The sequence below is a fragment of the Miscanthus floridulus genome, chromosome 8 (assembly GCF_019320115.1).
Source record: "Miscanthus floridulus cultivar M001 chromosome 8, ASM1932011v1, whole genome shotgun sequence".
Lineage (NCBI taxonomy): Eukaryota > Viridiplantae > Streptophyta > Magnoliopsida > Poales > Poaceae > Miscanthus > Miscanthus floridulus.
Window position 1 is genome coordinate 75,113,500 of NC_089587.1, and position 21,042 is coordinate 75,134,541.

Sequence of the window (21,042 nt, forward strand, 5' to 3'; positions counted from 1 at the left end):
AGTCTATTCATATAACGTTTATATAAAATACGTTTTCAAATCTTTTCAAATCATAATAATACGCCCAACCATCAGCTAACGAGTTGTTCGACTGATGGTTTCTACGACTGATAAGCGGCTGAAACTGATTTGTTGTAAGAAAAAAACACTGTTCTAAAAGCTATCAATCTGCAAGTCCAGCTCGCAACCCAGATTCAAATCATGCATCACACATACATCCTACCAACCACACAAGCTCCAACAAAAATGCATGTTTGGTAGAGATTTACCAACGCAAGGAAAATAAGTGCCTCGTGGTCGTGGATGGATAACTGAAGCATGCACTCGGCGGAAGAATAGATAGTAGACTTCTATTATTACCCAAGCAAGCCCACACCAACAACTAACAATACATCCAATGGTCCAAATCCAACGGACGAAGACAAACCGTACAGCAGCAACGCGGCATGAAACACGCACCCGCCTCGGCGTCACATGATACAACAAACCATGCGAGCAAGATTCAGGGCAACACCTCAATATCCATCTATCCAGATCAAGCCACGCACAGCACACGGCAAGTGCTAATCTCTCATGCATACCAACAAGGAATCGACAAATGAATTCTGCCCGGGCCTGGGAATATGCAAGTATGCAATGTACATTCAAACGATATGCAGTCCTCTAACAACTAACAGCAAATCTGCCTATCACATACGAACCATCATTCAACACCAAACCAGCAGCACCAGCATCAGTTGTCCCGCCGAAACAAACAACAAAGCAGTATAATGCCCGCCAGGCTGCAACCTAGGCTGTGCACCAAATGACCACACACCGCACATACACAGACATAAGGGTAACATCACCACTCAGCTGCTCGTCACATTGATTTCTCTTCCAAAAGAATGGCTCGGGTGAACCAAAACGAGTAATTGTATCACACTACATGCCTGACTAACCCATCTGTAAGCCTTCCTTGAAATTGCCCAAAATGGTTCCAGAAGCCCCATTAGTCCTCCCCAGCTTGCGCCAAGGGACTACAGTACATTGTGTTAGCAACTGTACATTTTTTCTCTACATACAATTCTACATTTTACCTCTTCCAACCAAGGCTTTAGCTGCTCCAGAAGCTCTCCTCAACTCCACCCAAATCACCAATATTCACATCAACAAATCAAAACCCGGCATCATTTGACTATTGTTCTTCAGACCTGTCACAATGACAAAGATTAGTCAAACAAGATAGCTTCAGACAACATAAGATCATACCTCAAAACTCACAGCTCAACGGAAGTAAAACATCTAATGGCAGCCACAAGGCAAAAAAGAAATGAGGCACTAGCCAAAAGCAAACAAGAAAAATGTGCCTGTAAAAAAAAGGAGGGTGCAATTAAAGCAATATTGATATAAAAATGGAATTATTTATTCCTCAATAGCTGTAACCTTGGAACCAGTGGCAAGAGCAACCAATAAAGCCAAGAGAAATAAATGATCTTGGTCAATGCAGTAAACATGAATAATGATAGCTGAATATTTTGACATCCAACATTCTCTTGAACAGATAATATATCGATTTCAATAATACACAGCAAAAATGCTCCTAGAGATTGACAAATATTCCAATTGCTGAAATGTTCAGTTTGGAGAGAGAAAAGCGCAGTTTTTATTCTTCAGAACTGAAATGAGCAATGCAATACAACATTATAGCGATACTACTGAACATTCAGAATTTCAGATAGTACGATGGATTACCCAGTGAGCGGGAAATGCAAGTACTCTAGTATCAACGGGAGAAATGAACCACAAAACTCAAATAACAGTTATCTAATTCAAGAGAAAATTGGCATAGATCAAAAGTCCCAGGAGTAGGAATGTCACACAATATATATAGTTTCTAAATAGCCTCTTTAAAAAAGGGCGTACCTAGTGCAGAGAGCTCCCGCTCTGTGCGGGTCTGGGGAAGGGTGTTAGTGGCAAGCCTTATCCTCGCCTGTGCAATGCGAGGAGACTGCGACTCGAACCCGGGGCCTTCCGGTCACAGGCGGTAAGACTCTACCGCTTGCACCAGGCCCGCCCTTCCTAAATAGCCTCTTTGTTTCTTTTTTTTTGTGGTTATTGTCGTTGTTTTGATGTCAATGGCTCACAGTTATGACTTACTTAGAAAACCAAAGCACAGATGTTGAACTTTCCATCCTCATGTTCATGAGCTAAAACTAAAACCTACTTTTCAGGCCTATAAGTTAGCACAACCTGTTTTATTTTCAACGGTACAAAAAAACCGTCATATGGACAAATGAGATAGGCATTTCCTTGTGATATTTATCATTTGACTGCAAAAGAAAAGAATATTTCTACATTTACATCTAAGCAAATTTCATGCCACCTCACCCCCATGCAAATATATTATTCTAATTTACTTTATGGAATCGAGTTAGACAGGAAACTTAATTTAGGGGAAAAATAACTGAAAATCGTGTTCCTACATGTACCACTGTGTGAATCAGCACACAACTCTATCAACAGTTTTAGGAAACACAAATAAACTAGAGCTCTTAAATATTATCACATATTTCGCTGTCCAAAAAGAATCAAAACTAATTTTCTCTCTTACTACTCAGTGTACCTAGTGGCCCTGATGTACCTGCTACCTTATAACTGGCTAAGCACAATTCTAGTCTAAACAGCAAACATACAGCACTTAACAAAAAAAAACATTAGTTGAGGCTTTCATTATAGTTAGATAGATGTGTTTAGCTAATTGAAATTTGGAGAGTGTGTTGCAAATTGAGCACAGCAGTTAAGAGAAATGAACCATAGAAAAATAACACAGGCACCACAACAAAATGCTTTAATGTGATATCAGTCCCGGTATTTACTACCAGACCCTGTGTCTATAACCAACGCACGTCTGAGCAAGATACAATAAGAACAGTTTGCAGTCTTGATCCATACTGGAAGCAACATCTAAGAAACTGAGAACATTTGTGTCATGTGAAACATGAGCTTACACTAAGAGAGATTAGTCTGCTGGATGCTGTTGTCAAGACTAGTTACATTGTAAAATGTCCATTCCATATACTATGGCAGATCTCATCATTACACCCAGGCAATTGCATCTCCATCACAGACTAACAAAGCCACCAACTGTTGCACTCAATTCAAATTGCCTCCAATGCCCTGAGCTTTCCCCGTCAAAACCTGCAAAAGAGCAACAGTTTGAGAAAAGTTCAGTTGAGTGAATATAAATGAGAGAATCTAAAGACAAATATCTAAAAGAAAGATGACTCAGAGAAAAACAGAAAAGCACGCAAAGAGGAAAAGAGAGAGTACCACAAACAAGAAGTTCAGTTTACAACTCTATCAAGAAGGCCTCCAGCAATTAAGAGTGTGGATATCAGACCTGGCCGGTAGCATCTGAGGAACATGGCCTGTCAAAAGAAAAATTAAAAAGGCTTGAGAAAACCATAAGGAAATATATAGATCACCCAACACATCTGTTTTTTTCCTACAAGTCCACAAGAATAATGACAAGATCCCATTGCAGCACACTGGAATTGAAGGGGGCTGATTGCCAGTGTATCTTTAAAAAATCATTAAGAAAATTCATATGAAAGCACAGCCCCCAAGAACACAACCATAAACTTTTAAGAAACCATAGACCTGGTAGTGGTGCTCCAGACGGCAAATGATTCAGAACAGTATGTTGATGATTCATAGGATTCATTGAAGATCTGTCAATGTTCGATCTTGAATATCCTACATGAGAATTTTACTATTAGTGTCGGTCCAAAAGTTGATGCAAAACAACTCTTTTAGACAGCTTATGGGAGAACATACCATCCTGCATGAATGGCCCTTCTGAGCAAGATAATGCTCTGCCACCTGGACTGAAGTTACCAGATGCCATCCGCCAGTGTTCTTCAGGTGGATAATGGCTCTGACTGTTTGGAAAGGACTGAACAGCATAAGGATTGCGCGGAGGTGGTACAGCTTGTTGGCCCATGGGATTCATGTGTGCCATGCGAGAGTGGGGATGAACTGGAGGTGTTTGTGCAGATGGAAAGGCACTGAAATTCCCTTGCTGAAAAGGTACACCAGTGGGCCGAAACTGATAATTACCATTAGAAGTTTGTGGTGCCATAAATACGTTATTGTTTCCATACTCTGCCGGCATTGAAGTAACAAAATTAACCGCAGCTTGTCCATTAACTGGTCCACCAGGAATGAAGGTTGTTGTATTTCCAATAGCTTGAATTGATGTATTTCCTGTCATCTGGGTCAATTGTTTACCCTGCAGCACAAGTCTTTTTTATAATCTAAACAAGAACACATCATGATATGTAAGTAAGTTCGGAAAATTATTACACTGGGCGTCATGAAGTACTCTGGAGCTGGAGGCTGATAACCCAATGATGACGGAGATGAAGGAACAGGCGGCGGAATAGAAGGAAGAGGTGGGGCCTGGGTTGGCAGAGGTGGTGGAGCAGGCTGAGGAGGTGGTGGAGCAGGCCGAGGAGGTGGTCCAGATGGCAGTGGGGGAGGTGGTGGCGGAGGTGGTGAAGCTGGAGAAAGTGGAGGTGGTGGTGGCGGCGGTGTAGCAGGTGGTGGCGAAGGAGGCAAAGGAGGTGGAGGAGGTGGTGAATCTGATGGAAGCGGTGGAGGGCCATCAGGTAGAGGGGGAAGCTCATCCTGGTCAATCAATGCCTGCTCTGAACCTGGATCTTGACTAGAGTCATGTTCAATAAGGACAGCTACATCAGTCTGTTGGTTGTTGCCTAGTATCTCTAAAGCATCTTCCATAGCAGCATCAGTAGTTACATTCTCTACTCTAATAATGTGTTCCTCAACAGATGCTGGAGCAATAGTCTCTTCAGTTTCTCGTATGACATCGCTTTCAACAGGCCGTGAAACAAATGGTGATGAGCCATTATTTCGGGGGAAGTCTTCATCATCTTCAAACACTTTTGATGATAAAATTCCAGAAAGTTCAAAAGTTGCATTGCTGAGAACAGAAAAAACCACAAAGCATACGTCAATAATGCCTGGTAAGTTGGATAAAGATAATACAACACATAGACACACTAAAGTACTGGGAACTCTGCTTTATAACAACAACAATAACATAGCCTTTCAGTCCCAAGCAAGTTGGGGTAGGCTAGAGTTGAAACCCACCGAGAGCCCCAAGTCACGGTTCAGGCACTTCAATAGCTGTTTTTCAAGTACTCATATTCAAACATAGATCTCTAGGTATATCCTAAACTTTCAAATCTCTTTTTATTGCCTCCCCCCATGTCAATTTCGATCTTCCTCTACCTCTCCTCATATTATTAGCTTAGCTTAGGACTCCACAATGCACTGCTGAAGGTCTCCTTTGGACATGGCCAAACCACCTCAACCGATGTCGGACAAGATTTTCTTCAATTGGTGCTACATCTAGGTGATCACGTATATCATCGTTCCGAACTCGGTCCATTCTTGTGTGACCGTAAATCCATCGCAACATACGCATTTCTGCAACACTCAGTTGTTGAACATGTCGAATCTTTGTAGGCCAACATTCTGCTCCATACAACATAGCCGGTCTAATCGCCGTTCTATAGAACTTGCCTTTTAGCTTTTGTGGTACCCTCTTGTCACAGAGAATGCCAGAAGCTTGTCGCCACTTGATCCACCCTGCTTTGATTCTATGGCTAACGTCCGCATCAATATCTCCATCCCTCTGTAGCATCGATCCCAGATACCGAAAGGTATCCTTCTTAGGCACTACTTGACCTTCCAAACTCACATCTCCCTCCTCCTGTACAACTCCACCAAAGTCGCATCTCATGTATTCGGTTTTAGTTCTGCTCAATCTAAAACCTTTAGACTCAAGGGTCTACCGCCATAACTCTAGTTTCCTATTTACTCCCGCCTGGCTTTCGTCCACTAACACTACATCATCAGCGAACAACATACACCAAGGGATATCCCCTTGTATGTTCCTGGTAACCTCATCCATTACCAAGGCAAAGAGATACGGGCTTAAGGCTGACCCTTGATGAAGTCCAATTTTAATCGGGAAGTAATCTGTGTTACCATCGTTTGTTCGAACACTAGTCACAACATTGTTGTACATGTCCTTGATGAGGGTCACGTACTTTGATGGGACTTTATGTTTGTCCAAAGACCACCACATAACATTTCTTGGTATCTTGTCATAAGCCTTCTCCAAGTCAATGAAAACCAAGTGGAGGTCCTTCTTCTGCTCTCTAAACCGCTCCATAACCTGTCTTATTAAGAAGATTGCTTCTGTGGTTGACCTTCCGGGCATGAAACCAAATTGGTTTGTTGATATCTACGTCGTTCCTCGCAGGCGCTGCTCGATGACTCTCTCCCATAACTTCATAGTGTGGCTCATCAACTTAATTCCCCGATAATTAGTACAACTTTGGATATCTCCCTTGTTCTTGTAGATTGGTACCAATATGCTTCTTCTCCACTCCTCAGGCATCTTGTTCGATCGAAAGATATTGTTGAACATCTTGGTTAGCCATACTATAGCTATATCCCCGAGACATCTCCACACCTTGATTGGGATACCATCAGGGCCCATCGCTTTGCCCCCTTTCATCCTTTTCAAGGCTTCTCTGACCTCTGATTCTTGAATCCTCCGCACAAAGCGCCTGTTAGTGTCATCAAACGAGTCGTCCAGCTGAACGGTGGTGTTCTCGTTCTCACCATTGAACAATTTATCAAAATACTCTTGCCATCTATGTCTGATCTCATCCTCCTTCACCAAGAGTTGCTCCCTCTCATCCTTTATGCACTTGACTTGGTTGAAGTCCCTTGTCTTCCTATCGCGAGCCCTAGCCATCCTATAAATGTCCTTCTCTCCTTCCTTCGTACTCAAACGTCGGTAAAGGTCCTCATAGGCCCGCCCCTTTGCCTCACTCACCGCTCGTTTTGCAGTCTTCTTTGCCACCTTGTACTTCTCTATGTTGTTTGCACACCTGTCATGATACAAGCGCTTATAGCACTACTTCTTTTCCTTAATAGCCTTTTGCACATCTTCATTCCACCACCAAGTGTCTTTCGAGTCGCATCCGCTCCCTTTGGTCACTCCAAGCACCTCTGAAGCAACCTTCCGAACGCATGTTGCCATCTTCTCCCACATGCTGTTTGCATCGCCTTCATCATTCCAAGGGCCCTCTTCAATGACCTTTTCCTTAAAGACCTTTGATGCCTCCCCTTCTAATTTCCACCACTTCGTTCTAGCAACCCTAGCTTGTTTGTTCCCACGAGCTTGCACCAGAAAGCGGAAGTCAGCCACCACCAGCTTGTGTTGAGCGACCACACATTCTCCAGGTATCACCTTACAGTCCACGCATGTTCGTTTATCCCTCCTTGTAAGGACAAAGTCGATTTGACTAGAGTACTGGCCGCTACTAAAGGTCACTAAATGGGACTGTCTCTTACGGAAGAAAGTGTTAGCTATCATCAGATCAAAAGCTATGGCGAAGTCTAAGACTTCCTCTCCCTCCTGGTTCCTACTACCATATCCGAAACCCCCATGAACTCGCCTCGAAACCTGCACTTGATGTACCTACATGGCCATTAAGATCACCTCCTATAAAGAGCTTCTCGCTACTAGGGACAGCTCTAACCAAGCGATCTAAGTCTTCCCAGAAAAGCCGCTTAGCACTCTCATCATGGCCTACTTGGAGGGCATACGCACTAATTACGTTTAAGATCATATCACTAATGACAAGTTTAACTAAGATGATCCTATCCCCTTGCCTTCTCACCTCCACCACACCATCCTTGAGGCTCTTATCAATCAAAACTCCTACTCCATTTTTATTTGAAGTTGTCCCTGTGTACCAGAGCTTGAAGCCGGTATTGTCCACCTCCTTCGCCTTCTGCCCCTTCCATTTAGTCTCTTGGACGCATAAGATATTTACACGCCTCCTAACCGCTGTGTCCACTAACTCTCTTAACTTACCTGTAAGGGACCCTACATTCCAGCTACCTAAACGGATCCTAGTTGGCTCGACTAGCTTCCTTACCCTTCGCACCCGCCGAGGTAGGTGTGAAGACCCTTGCTCATTTTGCACCACACCCGGGCGCCGATGTGGCGCGCCACTAAGGATGCGACGACCCGATCCTTGCTCACTTGACACCGTGTCCAGATCGCGACACAGCATGTCACGGGGGTAACGACCCGGCCCTTGCTCATTTAACACCATACCAACATGGCGCGTCACTAAGAGAGTTACGCCCCAACGGGATTCTTTTGGGTTTCATCTCCATTAAAGTGGCTAAGTTTTTACATTGGCTCGCCGCGCCTAACACAACCCTCCTCCTTTACCAGGGCTTGGGACCTGCTATGCGGGGACACCAAAGGCGCCACCATAAGCAAAACAAAAATGCAAAAGATGATCAGGAAAGCAGAAAACATCCAATGTGGGAGTTACTTCATTAGTTTGAAGCATGTCCTTACTTCCTAATAGCAAGTTCACTGAGCTTCATACTAAAGTCCACAAACTTTGCAACATAAGCACCCTGGTCAAGTAAGACTAAGACTCTCTTAGCATAAATCGTATTTTGAAGATCTTAATAGCAGGGATTCAGGTAGTCAAAGCATTTGACATTACCATAGCCTATTTTAGGTTCCATAATACCACAACATAACAATTGTATTCTAAGATATTGATACAAACAAAGCCATGCATATTTGGGGTAGATACTGGCACTGCTGTGTTTCTTGACTTCTAAACTAATGATAGAGAACATCAACTTAGTGTCATGTGAAGCTGCATCATATGTGGCAATTCCAATACGGGACTGGCATAGTGGCATGATTATTACTACCCAGTATATACTAACCAAGGGAACCTGAAATGCAATTTTAAGCTGTTTATCTGGTCATGATATACTAATCTTATAAACAAACTTGTTAAAAGTTTAAAATATTGAGCAGATGGTCACCAGAACTTACATCTCAAGCTAGAAAAATAAAAACAGTAAAATGATTTACTGAACTAGTAAATGGTATATCAAGTGCCACAATACCTTCCATACTCATCAACAAGCATGTCATCCATCTCCCTAATAGGATCGTCTACAGAACGTTCAGCACGGGATGGTCGCTTCAACATTAAAGTAGTGCTAGTACCATCATTTGGCACTTCAATGTCGCCCATGTACTTTCGGAGTATGTCTTCTGGCATAATCTTTCTCTCAAGCCACAATCTTAAAACCTACAAAGCCAGGCAGCCAAGTGACCCACTGTTTAGGAAAAAGAAAGGTCAGAATCAATAATAGTGTCCAATACTTTAAGGCACTGGCGCCGGTTTTCACGAGCACCAGCTCCAGGTGGAGCAGCAGCACCCAAAAGACGGGGCAATGCCGCTTGAACAGTGGGAACATATGAAGCCCCGGCAACTCCTGAACATTTCAGAATTCAAAGAATAACTTTTTGGGCAAAAGATAGCTCTAAGAGCAGGATTAATATAATATACATTTAAAAAATAAATTTACCTCTCTGAGAATGAGAACACTGTGTTATGGAATCCACAAGAAAAAGGAGGTCAATTCTGCGATGCAAATTAGGCTCGCTCTCCAATTTCTGTATGAGAAGCTCGACAATCTGGAAGAGAAATAATAAGGATAGTGAAATAACAATGAAACAGTGATGCAGATGGCATATGAGAGAGAGAGAAGAGGACCTCTCCAGCAATGCCATATTTAGAGCACTCAATTGCATGGCGTGTTGCACGTCCTATACTATCCTTTGTCCTCGATAAAGTCTCTATCATTCCCTCCAAAGCATCACGAGCAATTGCTGCATCAGTACCACCACTAGGTGAACCGCTGACCTGCCTAGATTTGGGACTCTTTCCATGACCATTGTCAAGCTCCATTGGGCTTTTCAGAATACGTTGGCCAGGACTCTCGGGAAAAGCAATTCTGGGTGGGGATGGAATGCGGAAAACAGGACTAGGGCTTAGTCCTGGCAAACCATATGGTGTGGAGGTAATAGCAGCATTATCAGTTGAAGACCCATCAAATTTTGCATGAGCAGAAGCCATAAGGTTCCTCCTTGCTTGGGCAGCTGCAATAAGATGTTTTATTGACTTGGCCGAGTCAGGGTTAGGTTCAGAAGAAGCTGCTTTATCAACAGAACTGGATCTGCATAAAAAACCACAAACTATAAACAAAGCGTGCAGCTAAAACTGTTTGAACACAAAAAGACAAGTATCAGAAAGAAACTTGGGCAGTTCAAAACTCAAAGCAGTATACCTTTCCTCTTTCAAGTGATCCTGCTTCCCAGTCCGTTCAGTTGACAAATTGGTGCCCACCTTATGCTCAACAGACGTAGCTGGCTTAGATTTAGCCTTTGTTTCTTCTGATTTGGGCAGCAAGGCGATCTTTTCTGAGGCAGGATAGTTTCGGGAATGGGAGTTCCCAGATGTTAGGTGCAATGGTTTAGAAGAACTACTATGAAGTTTCTTCACCTCAAAGGATGCCGGCATTTTTACTTGAGCAGAGGATTTGCAATCAACCAGGTTCATTTTGTTACCAATGACAGCAGGAGTCTCAACCGACCCTGCGATTAGTCTTCTCCCCGTTACCTGGTGTCTAGCATGCACTTTATCCTGACTCGGTGAAGAAAAAACTGGCTCATGCTTCACAGGTGACATCCTAACACTCCTTGATTTCTCTTCTCTCGCAGGGCCTGATTTTTTTCCAGAAGCATTGCCAACATGCGAAAAAAAATTCCCCGAGTACCTGCTTTCTCACTTGGGACATGCTCGATAGATTTGGCAGAAGTTCTATGAATTTCCCCGATAGATTTGTCTGAAGTTCTATGAAGTGGTGTCCGCTGTCCTTCATCCTCCTCATCATCAAAACGACATGCTCTTCTCTTAGGTTTCACCAATTGCCTATCGACACGTGAGATATCCTCCTTCATGCTGGAACCTTTTTTAACAGAATCAGCAACACCTGACTGAGTTACAGAACCAGATGATGGTTCCATGACCTCAGAATGAAGCCTTGATATGGGTGATACAACACCACCTGATCTCCGTGCCCTATCATCACCAGTACCAGTCTTAAGAATTGTGTTTTTACCTGTTTCCATAGAGGTAGATCGCTCATGTTTCATAGCATTATGCTTTTCATAATTCATGTTACTTCGTCTCACTCTTGGCAACTGTCTTATCTGTTTCACCAGCCCTGTCCATAAGTCTTGGCTTCTTTGCCGGACGTGTATCAGCACTACTGTCCGTCTTGTGCTGCCCGCTACCTGGCAGAGATTTCTTATTGGAAGAAAACCCTGCAGATGATTTTCCAGTCAACTGCTTGTCAGGCTTGCCATGCACAGTTTTATTATAATCCCTTTTCTCTGAATCAGTTGTCAGTGATTGTTTTGTCATGATTTTTGACTTCTTAAATTCTCTGCTCTCTTTGCCAGTACTCATGTTTAATACAACATCAGATGCAGACTCAGCAGCAATCCTTCCAGTAGGACTACCAATACCACCACGCTTGTTTTCCTTCCTTTCATCATCCCTCAACAGCTTGTTAGATTTAGATTTCTTTGGCACTTCAAGGGCGCAAACCACCTCCAAGTTAGGTTCCAAAACAAAACCTTCTAGGGAACGGCTCTCTTTTTCAATTTTTACCTCTTCAGTCTCCCTTTCTGTGTGCACAGATGTTGGTGAATGCTCCTGTTCTGTGTACATGTCAAGAACAGACTTGGATGCAGCAGACTTCTTTGTCTTGGGATGCTTAGGATCCTGTAGTAAAGATGTTTTCTTTTGAGAAACTGCTAAAGAATGATCCCTTACTTCATGACCACCATCTTTGACATCCTCCTCGGTCCCTGACCCTTGCCCTGAAGTATTCGAGTAATCAGTAGGGCTATCACCTTCCATTTGTCCCAATCCTGGAGTCTCACCAACATCAGGTGACCTCACAAGGTGCTCTGTAGTCTTTTCACTCCGATCAGGCAATGCTCCATTTGCAGCTTCAGATGTTTTTGGCAGCTCATCATGGGCCTTGCAGATCTGCTCGACAGCATCATTAAATACTTGAACATATTTTCTTTGAACTTTAATATTTGGAGCTCGATCTAAGAGATCATTCTTTGTCTTCTCAGTAAATTCCTCAAGATCTGCCAGGGGAACAAAAGCACTGCAGGATGATATTCATTCATTAGCAACCAAGTGATCATGACAAGGAAAAGATAGATATGTAAGACAGCAGAGGCAACAACATCAAAACAAGTGCTTATCAAAGCAAGGAAAAGGCAGTAAAAAAGGAATTATTAGGCGATCATTTTACAAATTAATGCAACCCAATGCATTATGAAGTAATTAATAACTCCTATAACAGTAGTTCACTATCAACATTATTCAACATTCTATGCATATGCATAAAGGGTAACGTGGAAAACAGCTAAAGAACACCAAGTTAAAAAAAATAAGTGAGCTCTGTCAAGCTTTAAAAGAAATGAAAACCATTCTTGGTCTGTTACTTTAGAAAAATATAGGCCTTAGGAATGGTCCAGAGCATTTTATGGACTGGGTAACCAAAATGAGAGGCTTAAAGCGACAAAGCGAGGATGTTTTAAGAAGCAATTTCTAGTAATAAATGCTTTTGTCTCTCGTTGTTATAAAAAAAAAAGTCATGCCTCAGGATTGTCCAAGCAGACAGCAGCAAGCAACATTACATCCACAGTGAAGTTGCACGTGTTTTTAGAATTTAAAATAATGGGTTGATTTGGTACATACACAGAAATTAATTATCTAACCATATAAGCGAAAACTAGTCAGATAAAGTAGATGTACAACCAATTACATCTGAAATCCAATCCACCTATGGGAAAATGAGAATAGTCAGGACTGAGAACCATAAACTCAAAACTCTGCTTCTCTAAATTTGCATTCTTTCTTTAATAAATTCATGTATAAAAGCCATTTTGCCAAAGAAAAAGAAGATAGAAAATAAAGGATTATATTCTCCCAAGAACTGCAGAATACATTGTTTCCTGTCAAACCCACACGTGGCTCAGCTAGAGAATAGTTGGGAGGTCAGAGGAGTGCAAAAACTGTAAATTTGACAGTTGGGACAATAAATTGCAGGCATTGACCTCCCCTTGTCGTGACCTGAACCGTCTAGTTATCTGAGCAAAACAACACTACTGGGGAACCGCATGCCCATGGTGACGTATTGCATGACAAAAGAAAGACCTAATCCCGATCCGTAGCGAAGAGCAAATCCCGAATCCAGGCTTGCAACGTGTTAAACATGGAGTGCTAAACAGAGTAGAAAAGCAAGAGGCTGGCCCTGCTATTCATACATGTTGACTGACCAGATTTTGTTATTAAACATGTAATAAGTAATCTAGGGTGACAGTTTTAGGCAATTCGTATATATAGCGGGAAATAACGGTAGCGTAGGACGTAGCAGTTGCGGGGCAAAGAGCTTACATCTCTTCGGTGCCGTAGAAGTAGACGAAGAACTTTTTTGGCGTTGGCTTATGCTGCCAGTCCTCGGGCCTGCTGATCTGCGGAGACAGGGAATGTAGGGATGAGGTGGGAAGGGAGTGAAACCCTAGTGTGGCAGTATGAGCAGCAGTAACGATTGAGAGAAGAGGGGAGGAAGATGGAACCTTACCTTAGCTGGCCAGGGCGGGTACCCCTTGATCTTGGCGAGGACGAGGTCACCTAGCTGGGGTTCCCTGGTCCACTTGGGGCGCTGCTTGGCGCCGCGCCTACCGCCGGGAGGCATTGGCGGCGGCGGCGGCGAGGGAGAAGGATGCCCCTCCCCCCAGCGTCGAACCCTAACCTAACCCTAGCAGCAGAGAAGAGAGCAGCGGGGGGCGGGGCGAGGAGGAGGCCCGACCCTGGACCTGCCAGTAGGGTGGGAAGCACAGGCACCCACAAGACAACCCTAGAGGAGGAAGGGGCGGCGGTTGGCGATGGAATCGGCGGGCGGGGGGCGAATTGCGTGTGCTGCGGTCACCTCCTCCGCTTCTCGGTAGCTAATACCTGAAATCGCTTGGATGGAGGGGGCAGCCGGGGATGGGACGGGGCTTCTGCTGCTGTTCTTCTGCTTCTTCTTCTTCTTCCTCGCGTCTCCTCCTTCCTCCCCCTCTTCTCCCTCTCCACAACGGCGCGGTGCGGATGCGGGCGGCTCTCTTCTCCCTGGCCTTTCTGCTGCTGTGCGACTGCGGTCTGGGTCCCCCTCCCCCGTGCGCTGCTGTGCCGTGCTCAGGTCACTTCATCAAGATACCATACCAGCCGTCCGATCTTCGCCCCCGTGCCAGTTCAGACATGCCATGCCCCTTTTTTTTCCTTCTTCCTTGTTTCTATTTAAAACATATTTCTAAATGTCCTACATGTGGAGAAGCATTCTAAAAGCGGTTGATCTAGCTAAGGGGAGATATAGATTTGTTGAATTATAGTAATTACTTGTGAACACCTAGCCAAAGGCATGTTTTTCAAATAGTGAAAAGAGAAATTAATAAACAATGACCAAAAAAAAAGAATGAAGAGCTTCGTGCGTTGTTGCAGAATTTCATGATAGACCTATCAAGGCATAATAGAAAAATGAAACAAGACATCTCCATGTAATGGAACAAATAAAAAAGCAAGGTGCAATCTACAGTTTAGTTGCATGATATTTACGGGACAACAAAAAAAAATAACTCATAATGAATATGGCATCTTTGTCACTGTAAGTGATAGGAGAGGATGCCTACACGTTATGGAGTATGCTTGTTGGCACGCGCTCTAAAAGCCAATTAAGGCCATGTTTAGATCTAATAATCTAAAGTAGTTAATAATTTTTAGTCCTTGAGGCTCTAGACAGATAGTCTAAAGTTTAACCAATCCTAAAATATCATTAGTTCATTAGACCATACAAGCATACTTAAAAGTGGTTTAAAGTTGAGCTCTCTTGCCACCTACGACTACCATCACAGTTTCGTCCGGCTATCACTTGTGCGTCCTCGTCCAACCACCTTCCCCCACTACCTAGCTAACAGCGCCACCACTGTGCCCCACGCCTCCCCATGTCTGCCACCACCACCGGGCCAGTGACCTCTCTAAAGATCCCTTTAAGCCCAACAAACTCAAGTAAGGGGGTGTTTGGTTTCTCCTCCTAAACTTTAGTCGCTGTCCTATCGGATGTTTGGACACATGCATAGAGTATTAAATATAGAATAATTATGAAACTAATTGCACAACTTACGACTAATTTGCGAGGCGAATCTTTTAAGCCTAATTAGTCCATTATTTGACAATGTATTGCTACAGTAACATGTGCTAATGACGGGTTGATTAGGCTTAATAAATTCGTCTCGTGGAGTACTGACATATTTTGTAATTTGTTTTTTTATTAGTATCCAAACACCTCATGCGATATCCTCATGTGACACCTTCTAAATTTTAGTCACCGGATCCAAACACCCCCTAAGTCCTTGAACCCTAATCTTGCTGGCATCGGGAAAGAAGGCCACCATGGCATCTTTGGATTAGGCAAAAAAAATCGAATGGGGAACCTTTGAATCGTTCGAATAAAGTTTTGCTTTACTCAAATAAAACAAAATGACTTAGACCATGCATATCCATTGTTACATCCATGCGAGGGAGAAATGAGGCTAAAATGACACAGAGCATGCATATCCATTGCCACATCCATGTGAGGGAGAAATGAGTTAGTGGTGCTTGTGAGAGATGTAAGCATGGCCATCGAGGTTAACACTTCACATGCATGGCATCAATGCTAAAATTTGCTATCTGCGCTAAGACTACCTCTATTAATAAGCATAAATGCTTTAAATTGTCTTAGGTGGTTCCGTGGGGAACTCATCCTGGCTCGTATGTGCCAGCCAGTCTCCCCTCCATCTTGCTGAAACCATACAAGAGGCCGTCGTTCGGTTGGTCACATGCTCGAGCCAACATACACTGAGCTACCAGTCTCCCGTCCATTTGGCTCAGACCATGCAAACAGGTCATCAATCCGGCTGAGACCATGTAAAGAGGCCGTCGTTTGGTTGGTCACATGTACCGAGCCAGCATACACTAAGCTGAGAGCACGCCACGGCCTGCGCGAGCCAAGTTTCAGAAAAATGGATTGTCAGAGCACCCGCAGTGTTGGGTTTTTGGTCGGTTCGATACATTTATTGTAAGCATAGCACCGGGTACCATACACTGCAGGCTGGGTTTGATGGAGGAGCGGCTCCCATACATAGAACCCACCTCTTTCCCAATAAAAAAATATATCACTGACACACGTAGTACACTTTCCAACGGCTCCAACTGCCATGAGGTAGATTAAAAAAAATACTGCAACATTCAGATTTCAACGGACGAGTGAAAACCAGAATCACTTGACCGTTGCCCTTAAAAAAAACAATGTTTCTGGTTGCTTGCTACAGTACATCTCGCTTCTACAAAAGGAGTCCCACCAGCATGCTTCCTTCCTCCCAACAAGCCTCCTCTGCCTTCTTGTTCTTTCCAACAGCCTACACAAAAAAGAGAAGAAAAATCAAAACAACTCAATATGGAGCCCTCAGAGGGTAGTTTTAGTAGGTCGTTCGCCACTAATCCTAGAAATTAAAGAGCAGATAACACAAGTTTGCAGCACATGCCAAATTTCGCGCCCAACACTTTCAACCAAAATCAGTTCTCTACCCCACCAGCACCATTCAACAATTCCCATTATCCCCAGCATAGTCAATCTACTTGTCGGGTACCATAAAACGGGGTGCCCCGAGCGTACACCAAAAGAGGCACTAAAATCCCATCAACGACAAAGTTAGAGGGAAAGCCATGGGCTCATAACCAGCCCCGTCCGAGCCCACCCGGCTCTCTGCATCGCCTCAGGCCTCTCACGGGAGGTCTCGGCAAGGAGACGCAATCTCCACCTCGCGCGAGACCTCTTGCGGAAGGTCTCGGCAAGGAGACCAATCTCCGCCTCGCGCGAGACCTCTTGCGGAAGGCCTCGGCAAGGAGACCAATCTCCGCCTCGCGCGAGGCCTTATCCTCCGTCTCGCGCGAGGCCGGCTTGTCCATAGCCCGTCGCCCCCGCCTCGACCGATCTTCCCGACAGCACGTCATGTCCCATTAATACATCAACCACTCCCGCAATCTCAGCCGGACGACGGCTCGACACCGCGGAATGGCCGACGAGACGTGAGGTCGCATCAGCGCCATACCAGCTGAGACAGGGTACGGTGGGGATTACCGGTCACTGTACTTTGACGCTGTGCCCACGGTCAGCGCCCACACTACACTGTACCCCGTGATCCCCGCCTCGAAAACAACACGACGTGGGCAGCCTGGCCCGGGTCATCACCGCCTCCGAACCAGCACACTAGATCAACCGCTCTCTCCGGGCCTCGGCGCTCTGCACCAAGGTCTCGGCTATCTCGGGATTCGTGTCTACCGAGACCCCCCACTGCGGTGCGGCCTCGGCACCGACCGAGCCTCGGCCTCGCGCACAGTCAGTCCACAGCGACTCGCACGCTGACCGCCGCACTCGCTCCAAGGCAGCCCTGGAGCTCCCATGACGCCAGGATCGGATGTGACCTGCACGCCGCCCCAGTATTCCAAGAACGGACCACTCCGACGACCTCGCCGCCACAGGAACAGGCTACAGGGCTCGAACACGCCACCTCTGTTCGCACGACGCCGTATAGTTAGCACATGTACTGTCCTTGTCCTCCCTTCAACTATAAAAGGAAAGGACCTGGGCCATTTAGGAGAGAGGCACACACGAAGAACAACGCCCGGTAACACATACATTTCCCTGCCGCCTGAGAGCAACGTCTCAAGCAGCCCATATCACACCTCGCCGAGACCTGGGACTGGCTCCCTCTCTCACCTAGCTTGTAACCCCCTACTACAAGCATTTCGGTGCAAGGAATACAAGATCGATCTTCCAGACTAGACGTAGGGCTCGAATTGCCCGAACCAGTATAATCCTTGTGTCTCTTTGCATCACCATCTGGAGTCGGGAACACGCAGGATAAATTCACTAGTGGGTTGAGGACCTCTCGGTCCGAAACACCGACACTACTCATGCCATGCACAGCTTGAATCCCTTTGGTGGTGTAGGCAACCTCCAACAGTATGCCCAGTTTTCACCAAGTTATCAAGGTTTTCAGCCACTACCCAACTTTGGCTTCCCAGGTGGAATGTTTGTAGGTTCTGCTGGTGGTGCATCTTCACATGGCTCAGATTCAGCAACCCCGCTGTAACAGAACCGACCAATTATACGAAATTAAGTAAGAAAATCATCCGCCAGAGCAGACGATCTAGCAAACTTAAGCCCGTATAACCCGGTAGTCCGTGAAATCACGAAGGATTTCAAACCAACTTCCATTCCAGCCAAGATCGTAATAAGTTTAGCGGTCACCATCACATATTACATAAAAGTTTGCATCACGGATACATCAGAGTTTCAACATAGTTATTACAAAACCAGTTCGAATAAAAGTAGCGGAAGTCATTTGTTCAAACCACACACACTCACGCGGAGTTCAAATATAGTGCCAGCGGATGATCATTTCCAACAAAAGCATCAGACGAGACGTAAGGAATGACCATGCCCATGGTCCTAAGCATCACCCATCGCAGGATACAGGCAGTTGATACAGTAGCCGTAATACATCTGCCCATCTGCAACAAGTGGGAATAAAACCCTAAGTACGAGAAGGTACTCAGCCAGACTTACCCGATATAACCGAAAATAAATGACACCAAGGAATTATGAAGGGCTTTATAGTAGGGTAGCTGACTCATTTGCAAAAGAAGCATTTTTAGCATTTCAAGAACCTTTCTAAAAGCATTATTGTCAAGTTAATTGTTATTGACCCGTCGACTAGATTTGCACCTATACTAGAGCAAACACATGATTAAGCAGATAATGATAACCAATGATCATTAAACAACTTCCAAACTGTCATATTCATTATAACTATCCAAGTGTTCCATAAACATTTACTATGATGAAGTAACTCAAGTCAAGTGCTCACTATCCAGGAGCGATGGCGATTCGAATCGATTCCTAACCAGCTGGTGATTTATTCCTTACACAAACCTCACTCACCCGCTAAAGTGAGATATTGATCACCGAGTCAACTTTCCAGGTATCTCGAGTTTGCCAGGAACCACATGTACCTGGGGGCCGACCGACTGCACTTTGGTCTTATCATCCCGCCCCCGTGTCCTACCACACCTGCTCCGGCACAGTGCGTTGCGGGCAATCTACTCGGCCCGAAAAATCTCCCAGCTTCGCGGTCGGAAGGTACTTTATCCGGCCAGCTAAATGTAAGGCATGCGTTCAACATGACTCGAGGCCCAACAACGGTCGGTCCTTAATCGACACAGACGGAAAGCACTACAGTCCAAAACTCTGTAAGTCTCCGTCCGGTCTCAACTTCATTTAACACTTAGTTATACCATGACTTCATAGTCATCCAAGCAGATCCAGGTAACCACCTATAGCTCGCAGGTGACAGGAAATCACCCGACTTCTACCGGTCTAAGCCAGCTAAGCATTGACTCGACTGCGGATACCAGGGTAACAAGGATATAGTATAACAAAGGTAAACAAGGTATAATGCAGCAACGGTTGCAAACAACTCCTGAACGTAATGCATCAATTAAAGTAAAGCATTGAATTAATAATTGCAAACCGGGAGAAAATGCTCCGGGGCTTGCCTCTCTCGAAGGAGCTCGGACGGTGATCTAGGCACTCCGGAAGTTCCTCAACGTCCTCCTCGTCGGCTTCGGGCACTTCCTGCGGCTGCACCTCGAACTACTCCTCGGGCTCCTCGGGTATGACGACTGGGTTCTCGGTTTGCGATCCTGTATGATACAATGTGCGTAAGTGCTTATGCAATCGGTGCATCGGATGAGATGAATACAATGGATCTGTTTGAATGCAAGGTAGTCAACATCATCCAAGAAAATATACTACAAACACATGTCATCTACTGCATTCTCTTCTACTACTAATATGTTAATTCAACACATTTTATTAAATGCTTCAAAGATACACCAAAGCTTTACTAATTTCTTAAATCCCACAAAAAGCAACACTTAATAAAAACCTAATTAATAATAGGTTTGAATAGCAACCTCTATTTTTCTTGCTTAGAAAAATCTTAGAAAATTACTACAGCATAGTACTACCCTAAGTAGTTTCCTAACAGATTTTCATGATATTTGAATGAGTGGATTAGCCTACATAAAAATAACAAGCTATGGCAGGATTATGATCATAAAAATACTTTGAACTGTGAAAAGTGTCAAACAACAGAGTTAGTATTTTTCCTATGTTCTTCATAGCATACAATGACTGTACAAAATTTATCACATGCATGTTTTATACAAAGTTTGCTCTCTAGCTAAATTAACAAAAATTCAGCCATTAAAGGTACTTGAACTACACCTCAAAATTTTCCCACAACACATGCATGAAACATATTTTTCCTAGGAAATACATTACATAAGAAGATTAACAAACTTGGAATCATATTTTTCTGAAGCCTATAGATTTTTTACACATTTTTCAAGTTATCAGCAATATACATGATTAAATAAAGTTCTACAGAAAAGTATCTCAAAAATGACATGCAATAATTTTCCTAAGTAGATCTAGTGATAAGGAACCTAGTAAAATTTATTTCAACAAATTTGGAGCCAAAATGAGTACACAAACATTTTCCAAAGTTTTTAACAAAAATCTGAAAAAACATCTTTTAAATCCTTTTAAAAGTCAGCTGACAAAAATACTGGGTGCACCCGGTGCTGTGCACCCAGATCCGATCCAGGGCGCTGACGAGCGGGCCCCCACGGTCAACGGCCCCCACCTGTCGGTCAGACCGAGACAGGGGCGGCGCTGACCGGCCAGCTCTCGCCGACGGCGAGCTAGCCGGCGGTGTGGTCACCACCAGTAGCTCACCCGCGACGAGGCAAACACGGTGCACCAAGAGAAGGCATAGGAGGAGCTCGGGATAGGGCTCGACGGCGCGCATGGCGGAGCGGCGGCGCTGCT

At 44.4% G+C, this 21,042-nt stretch overlaps 1 pseudogene; it reads right to left on the bottom strand.

Annotated features, from left to right (window-relative positions):
- Nucleotides 1-537: 537 nt before the first annotated feature.
- On the bottom strand, nt 538-14,212 carry LOC136476708 (ENHANCER OF AG-4 protein 2-like; annotated as a pseudogene).
- Between the last annotated feature and the right edge of the window lie 6,830 nt (nt 14,213-21,042).